The following is an 8,804-nucleotide window of genomic DNA, read 5'->3' on the forward strand; positions in this document are numbered from 1 at the left end:
TATATATTTTTTTTTGGTTTTGTTATTGAAAAAGAAAATGAGAAAAACACACACAGTATGTTAAGATTTCAAAGTTTCAACTACAGAAGATTTACTATTGATAAAGTTAACGAGGGTTTTATTTTCGAATAAATTTTTATTAGTTTAGTACTTAATTTATTGTTTTTTTTTTATTATTTTGAATGGTTTTGGCTTTCTATTTTTGTTTTTAAATTTGTTTCATATTGATTCATTTTTTTGTCCAAAATATCGTTTATCGCACTTTTAATCCGACTGCTCCTACACACATGTTCGCCTGGGGGTTTTAGGTGTGGGTCTTTCCTTCAGGTAATTGATCTCAAATTGAAGCAGGCTGTTTCGCCTGTACATTAAGTGTATGACGAAGAAGATCGCCCCTTAGACTAAGAGAGTCCTTTTTTGTGCTAGGTATTGCAAATGCTACAAGGCAGCAGTGTATCCTTCTTTGCATGTCGTTTTATCAGACAAGTAGATTTGGGCTGGTGGCATGTTGAAACAGTATGTTGCGTCTTCATCCTCAATTTACATGCTGGGTTTTCTTAAATATTCAGATTTAGAAACTATGCAACTTGGGTGGGATGCATCCAGAGTGATCTGGTAGTAGGTTGGATAGGATTGGCAGTGTAGATTAATATATGTCATGTGGTTGCTGGTTACAATCGGGACATTAAATCTAGGACGTTGGCATCAACTTTGGCTCAGTAGGAATGAGCTGCATCTGCTGCATCTGTGGGAAACAGATGAAGCAGCCAGAACTACTCTGATTTACCAGGGGAGGGTAACGTATTTAGGTTCTATGGGCAGCGGTTAGGGTATTCAGCACTTCCCTGGAAGCAGCCAGAACTACTCTGATTTGCCACGGGAGGGTAACGTATTGAGGTTCTATGGGCAGCGGTTAGGGTATTCCGCACTTCCCTGGACCTTCTGCATATGGGGACAACGGGGAAGCAAATTTCATTTAGTTTACAGGAAGTCATATAGGCTGCGTCTTCCAGGCGGATTTCTTGGAGTGCCTGGTAAGGTTATGGCGATATACGTGTACAGTCAACCAGCATTGAAAGCTCTGGCGTTGAGCCATGCCAGGGAGGTCGGCACTGGTTGAGAGATACAAGAAACCTCTTTAAATCGCGGGATGGTCTATCAAGCTTTTCTGGCCCATCAGTGGTTGGTGAGAAGTATGTAGCTGACGTGATAGTCAGGTATAGGTCGGTCATAATTCTTGCTCATGCAGGGGAATCAGTAAATCCCCTTCAACCCTTTGCGAGATCCTTGTAAGGATTCATGATTTCTACCATGACTGTGGGAACAAAGCTTGGGTTCATTCTATGGCTTACAGGGTAGCTAATGCCCTGTCGCCAACTTTTTCAAGAAGGTGGATGGCACTTATCTATTGTATTGGGTTGCCCAAAAAGTAATTGCGGAATAAAATTCAATAATTTGGAAGCGTTGTTTGTTTGTAAGACGATTCCTGGTTAAATTGTGGATCAAACTGAAGACGTTTGACAGTGAAACAAAACTCGAAACGTGAAGAGATAATAGCTAAAAAATAACCCTTTATAGGGCTGCAGCAAAATACACTTCAATCGGTTCTCCCATCTTTGAGAGAAAAATATTTTTATTCAAAAAGTTTAAACTGAAAAAACAACTAACTCTGATTTTAATCAAATATCTAATGGAGTTTTTCTATCCAAATTTTGTTTTAAATTCAATACTACAAAATATTTAGTATATTTTTTATTTAGATATGCTTTCATGACAATTTTTCTAATAAATCTGTGATAATCAAATATAATCAAAATTTGTGATGTGTGTTCATGTAGTGATCCAAAAATGTACAAATTACCAAATCGAATCTTCAATAAATATGGTTAAGCACAGAAAATAAAGTATACTTTTAGGCGTTTTAATAAAATAAAAGGCTTATTAATATTACAAATCTACGCATGATTTTCTCTACGCTACTTACCATTACCATTTTTTCCTAAGACTATTTTTTTTTAAAAATTAATAATGCAAATATATCAAAAAGAAAATTCTGTTTTATTTATATTTGTTCTTATTCAAACCAGACAATTATACTTGCGGCAAAGTCTAGTCTGCAGCAGACATTGTGTTGATAATTGATTGGGCTGGAACTTTGGTCTCCGATTTGTATGGTGTTTATCGGTATCACGAGAAACTTAGCTGTGAGCTAGCGGGCGCGTCCACGGATTGCAGACAGTGGAATGTTCCATACGCAGTAGTTGTAAAAGCAGTCACGGACAATCAGCAAAATAGAGTGGAGAGTCTCAGAGAGAGGCCGGGCGCCAACGGTTCTTGCTTTATTGATGCCTTGTTATAACCAATGGCCATAACGATTCCGCGGCGATAGGTCCTGTCGACCGGAACCAGCTTGATTACCTACAGGAACTTTACGAGAATCGCTACATCCACAGGCAAATGTGGCTACAACAACAACAACCTTTTGCCTTGATTATTGCACAGAGTCGATCAAATAACAATCATTAACACCGGTATTCACAAAACTTAATGTGGCTTTGAAATAGGTTTATTTGACAGGTTTCCTTTAAAGAACTGAATACGGCTGTAAGACTTTTCAGAAGACAAAGCATTAAAAAATATTTATTAAAACTAATAAGTTGAGTAACCATTGGTTTGGTAGTTATCCTTGAGCTAACTGCCGACCAAAAACAAATGATCTCGAACGCACATAGGCCAGGAGCTGTTTATTTAAATATATTTGCCCAAAACTTCTTAGTTCTGTTTATGCAAGGAATTTTTTGTAATGTAATATTTCAATTCCCATCTGGTGTTAAAAATTTTAATTCAAGTTCACAAAATGTAGTAAATTGAAACATTTAAATAGCAATTAGAAAAACCGATATAATGTAAATTAGTGTTAATTACTTTAGAATACCTGGAATCAATATTACAAGTGTTTTTTTTTGTTTAACGTATTGTCTTTTGAACAATAAACCAAACAAAACAGAACAGAATAAATAAAATTAACAGCTTTTATTACATCATGGCGATGACTTAAGTCATTTTTGAGTGGGGTAGCGAAGACGAAGAACAACTAAGATACGAGTTGTCATCGGAAAGGGAGAATACCTCACCTCATATCATTAAGATTAACACTATAAAATAAATATTAAAATAACAATTTGAAGAGCAAAGATAATTTCCCGGCTAGTAATGAGTCTAGAGAATAGTTTTACGTTCGTCTGTTAACTAACACCTAGACGATGTTGACGAAGAAAGTGTGAGAACTATTTTATTTTGTTTACACCCGGAAAAACCCCCTCACTGAAAAATAATAAAAACCACAATAGGATTGGGGCATACTTATCTAGTCATTCCGTTTGTGTTACAAATATTAAATATTAATCTGGGACCCCATAAGGAACATACATTTTTGATCCTCTCGACAGTCTGAGTCGATCTAGTAATTACGATAGCGCTCCAACGAATGAAAATATCGTCTTGAAATTTTGCCCATATTCTTCTTATTGTTGTAAGTTATTGCGGATTGCAAATGGGTGACATCTCGCCCAAAAAATGGCATTGAATCGTGAACATTTTCGTGCGATTATTATACCCTCCACCATAGGATGGGGGGTATACTAATTTCGTCATTCTGTTTGTAACTACTCGAAATATTCGTCTGAGACCCCATAAAGTATATATATTCTTGATCGTCGCAACATTTTATGTCGATCTAGCCATGTCCGTCCGTCCGTCTGTCTGTCGAAAGCATGCTAACTTCCGAAGGAGAAAAGCTAGCCGCTTGAAATTTTGCACAAATACTTCTTATTAGTGTAGGTCGGTTGGTATTGTAAATGGGCCATATCGGTCCATGTTTTGATATAGCTGCCATATAAACCGATCTTGGGTCTTGACTTCTTGAGCCTCTAGAGTGCGCAATTCTTATCCGATTGGGATGAAATTTTGCACTACGTGTTTTGTTATGATATCCAATAACTGTGCTAAGTATGGTTCTAATCGGTCCATAACCTGATATAGCTGTCATATAAACCGATCTTGGGTCTTGACTTATTGAGCCTCTAGAGTGCGCAATTCTTATCCGATTGGAATGAAATTTGGCACGACGTGTTTTGTTATGATATCCAATAACTGTGCCAAGTGTGGTTCAAATCGGTCTATAACCTGATATAGCTGCCATATAAACCGATCTTGGGTCTTGACTTCTTGAGCCTCTAGAGGGCGCAATTCTTATCCGATTGGAATGAAATTTTGCACGACGTGTTTTCTTAGGATATCCAACAACTGTGCCAAGTATGGTTCAAATCGGTCCATAACCTGATGTAGCTGCCATATAAACCGATCTTGGGTCTTGACTTCTTGGGCCTCTAGAAAGCGCAATTCTTATCCGATTTGCCTAAAATTTTGTACGACGGATCCTCTCATGACCATCAACATACGTGTTTATTATGGTCTGAATCGGTCTATAGGCCGATACAGCTCCCATATAAATCGATCTCTCTAGTTTAGTTTTGAGCCCCCAAAGGGCGCAATTCTTATTCGAATTGGCTGACATTTTACACAGGTCGCCAACATATAATTTAATTGTGGTCTAAACCGGATCATATCTTGATATCGCTCTAATAGCAGAGCAAATCTTTTCTTATATCATTTTTTGTCTAAGAAGAGATGCCGGGAAAAGAACTCGACAAATGCGCTCCATGGTGGAGGGTATATAAGATTCGGCCCGGCCGAACTTAGCACGCTTTTTTTTACAACTTTCGACGTGGATTAACTCAACAACTGCATCGATGAACTTAATTCAATTTTTGGCGGTGAAGCTCCATCAAGGACCAGTGTTTATCGATGTTATGGTGAATTCAACCGAGGTCGTAGTTCGCTCTAAGACGAATTTCGTGAAGGTCGTCCAAAATCAGTTGTTGTACCAAAAACCTTTGATGCTGTGCGCCAACTAATATTTCAACATCGCCATGTGAGCTATCGTGAGATTGAGACAACCTTAGGCATTAGTGGGACCAGCAGACATTCAAAATTGCATGAACATTTGACCGTAAAAAAATATTGTTCGCGTTGGATCCCACACAATTTGTCAATCACTCAAAAAAAGGCTTGTGTCAAAAGATATGCTTCAAGAACTCAAAACATTTATTTGATGAGTGATCCGTCGTATAGTCCTGACTTGGCACCGAATGACTTCTTTTTATTCCCGTACGTAAAAAATAAAATGAGAGGTCAACGTTTTTCGACACTTGAAGAAGCGGTTGATGCGTTCAGAATGCATGTTTTGCAGATACCTCAGATCAGAGTGGCAAAAGTGCTTCGGCAATTGGTTCTTGATGGGGAATATTTTGAAAAACAAAAAACCTACTTTCGATGATTAATATTTGTTTTTATGTTTTCTAATCCCGAAATATAAAATGCAACCCTCGTAAGTTTTCAAATAAATCCACATGCAGTTTTTGGTTAACACAATGTTTCAGTAGATATTGAATTTTATAAATCTACTAGCTGGACCGGGCCCGCTCCCGCTGCACCTTCTTTTACTTTAAATGGAACAAAATTTTCCTTGAAATATTTATTTTCGACAATTAAAGCGCTTTTGGTGAAATACCATGCTATGAAAATAGTATATATTGGATGTAAGGTGTACTCCATTCTTAAAATACTTTATTTCAGCCCGATATTCTCATGATGTCTGATTTCGGTGTGTTTTGGGGGGTGAGGTGGTCCCCCAGACACTTGACCCTGAAAAAATATCAGCATCGTGCTCTTCTCTCAAATGCCATTTATTTAAACCCCATATTGTCATTGGTTTTGAGGGGAGTTTACAGGATGAGGCGTCCCCCAAAGAAATGGTCCCAAAATAGGTTATCGAATTCGTTTTCTATATACCTTTCATTTGAGCCACATATTGGCATGGTCGCAAAATGTTTACCCTTTGGGTGGTGTTGGTGAAGGGTGATGCCTTAAATACATGGTCATACATTTGGATATCAAATTCGTATTCTACTTCCAAATACCTTTATTTGAGCTCCATATTGCGATGTTCAGTAAAAAATTGCTCTTTGTGGGATATTTTGGGAAAGGGGTACCCTCAGAAAATTGGTCTCGAAAGTGGGTATCAATTCTTGCTCTACCCCCAATTCCTTTCATTTAAGCCCCACCTAGACATGGTGCGGTGTTTTAGGGAGTTGGGTGGTCCCCCAATCGCTAAGCCCTGAAAATATATCAGCAACGTGCTCTATTCTCATATACTTCAACCCCATATTGCTATTGGCCTCAAAATTGGATATAAAATTCGTTTTCAAATCTCAAATACCATTCAGTTTAATCTCTTATTGAAAAGGCAAGCAAATATGTCCGGTTTGGGGTATGGGCCCTAAAAACTATGAACGTCGAGCTTCACTGTCTTGAAGACCCAAATTGTCTTGGTGAGCAAAAACGTCCTACTTGGGGGTTGTTATGGTGGTGGGACGTCCCCTAGACAGTTGGTCCGGAATGTTGATGTCAGATTCATGTTCTACTCCCAAATACCCCTCATTTGAGCTCCATTTTTCCATAGTCGGTCAACATGACCAGTTTGCGGGGTGTTTTGTGGGATGGAGTGGCCAGTCAGTGACTTGACCTTGAAAATATATATCAGATTCGTGTTCTACTCTAAAATACCTCTTATTTAAGCCTCATATTGCAATAGTCAGCAAGTACTTCCTATTTGGGTGGTGTTATGGGGGTCGGGTGGCCCCATAGACAATTTTCCCGAAGATTGATATCAGATTTGTGCTTTGCTTCCAAAGACTTTCATTTGAGCCCCATATTGCTATGGTCGTAAATTTGTCTTCTTTGGGGGATGGGCGGCCCCCCCAACACTTGGTCCCACATCTGGATATCAGGGGTTCAGCGTCATAGACGGACATGCTAACCTCTGCACTACGGTGGTCTCTAAGGTAGCGCTATTATCTAAAGCAAAAGAGATGATAAGACAATGTGAAATTTTGCAAGAGTAGATGACGAAAACATTGGAGTAGTCGCACACACTCTCGCATTGCCACTTGAAGGACTCCTTCAAAGCGGAAAGGCGCTCAGCTCGACGGAGTACCAGAAGAGGTCATAAAAGTAATCGTCGAAAGACGACAAGATTTGTGACAGCTATTATCGAAGAGGTACTCAGTTCAAAGAAAAAGAGACCTTGACAAGACATTATAAGATAAGGGGCCTTCTTTTTATAGCCGAGTCCGAACGGCGTGCCGCAGTGCGACACTTCTTTGGAGAGAAGTTTTACATGGCATAGTATATCACAAATGTTGCCCGCATTCGGGGAAAAACCACCGCTGAAATTTTTTTTCTGATGGTCTCGCCAGGATTCGAAACCAGGCGTTCAACGTCATAGGCGGACATGCTAACCTCTGCGCTACGGTGGCCTTTATTCGGCAACACTGGTTTAAACAGCTCACGCACGTTTGATGTTTTGTTTCACTGTCAAACATTTTCAGTTTGGTCCACAATTTAACCGTGAATCGTCTTACAAACTAACAACTCTTGCAAATTATTGTATTTTATTATCAAAATATGTTCTCTGTTAAGAAAGTTCATCGCGCGCTTCTTCAATTTTATGGACGAAGCTCATTTTTTGCCCAATGGGTACGTTAATAAACAGAATTGTCAATTTTGGAGTGAAGATCAGCCAGAAGCATTGCAAAAACTACCAATGCATCCAGAAAAGGTCACAGTTTTGTGCGGTTTATGGCCAGGTGGCATCATTTGATCGTACTTCTTTAAATATGATGCGATTCGTAACGTAACTGTGAATGGTGGGCACTACCGTGAGATGATATCCAACTTTTTTTTGCCCAAAATGCAAGAGCTTGACTTGCATGACATGTGGTTTCAACAAGACGGTGCCACATGCCACACAGCACGCGTAACAATGGACTTATTGAGAGGCGAGTTCGGTGAACATTTTATTTCACGTTCGGAACCGGTCAATTGGCCGCATAGATCGTGCGATTTAACGCCTTTAGACTTTTTTTATGGGGCTATGTTAAAGCTCATGTTTATACCCAGATATATTCATTTACAGGCAGTGGCAGTTGCCCCACAACAAAATATTGAGTGCACTATCTGTCAAAATCAGTGATTAGTGCAAGTCTGACTTTGATATATAGATAGATTCAAATAAAGATTTCATGAATTTTTCTGAATTTTATGTGCTTTTTTTGGAAAAACTTTCCTATAAACATTAAAAAAATCATCCTTTATAAACTCAAATATAAACCATTTTTTATATAAAACGTTAATGGCAAAAACGGCCCCTCACACCTACAATTTACACCCATTTATTATTAAGAGTTTTTTACGTTGCCCAAAAAGTAATTGCGGATTTTTCATATAGTCGGCGTTGACAAATTTTTTCACAGCTTGTGACTCTGTAATTGCATTCTTTCTTTGATTAAAGTTCATTCTAAGTTTTATTAAAAATGCATTTACTTTCTTTTGAAAAATCTGCAATTACTTTTTGGGCAACCCAATATTTTTGTTAGATTTTTTGGAGTGTAGAAAAATGGAGAAAACTTTATTTCGTTAGTTCTACGACTGAGATAAATATTTTCGTTGTTAACGAATTTTTTTTATTCTATTTTGCCAATTTCCATTTGTTGCTGCTCTTGCCTCAGAAAACTCAATGTAATCGTTTACACATGTAGAACAACGACCGGTGAGAGAGAACCATCACCATTGCTTTCATGTATGTTTGTCTGTCTGTCAGCCAAATAGCACTACGGCCGGTT

Source organism: Stomoxys calcitrans, chromosome 5 (genome assembly GCF_963082655.1).
Source record: "Stomoxys calcitrans chromosome 5, idStoCalc2.1, whole genome shotgun sequence".
NCBI classification, from domain to species: domain Eukaryota; kingdom Metazoa; phylum Arthropoda; class Insecta; order Diptera; family Muscidae; genus Stomoxys; species Stomoxys calcitrans.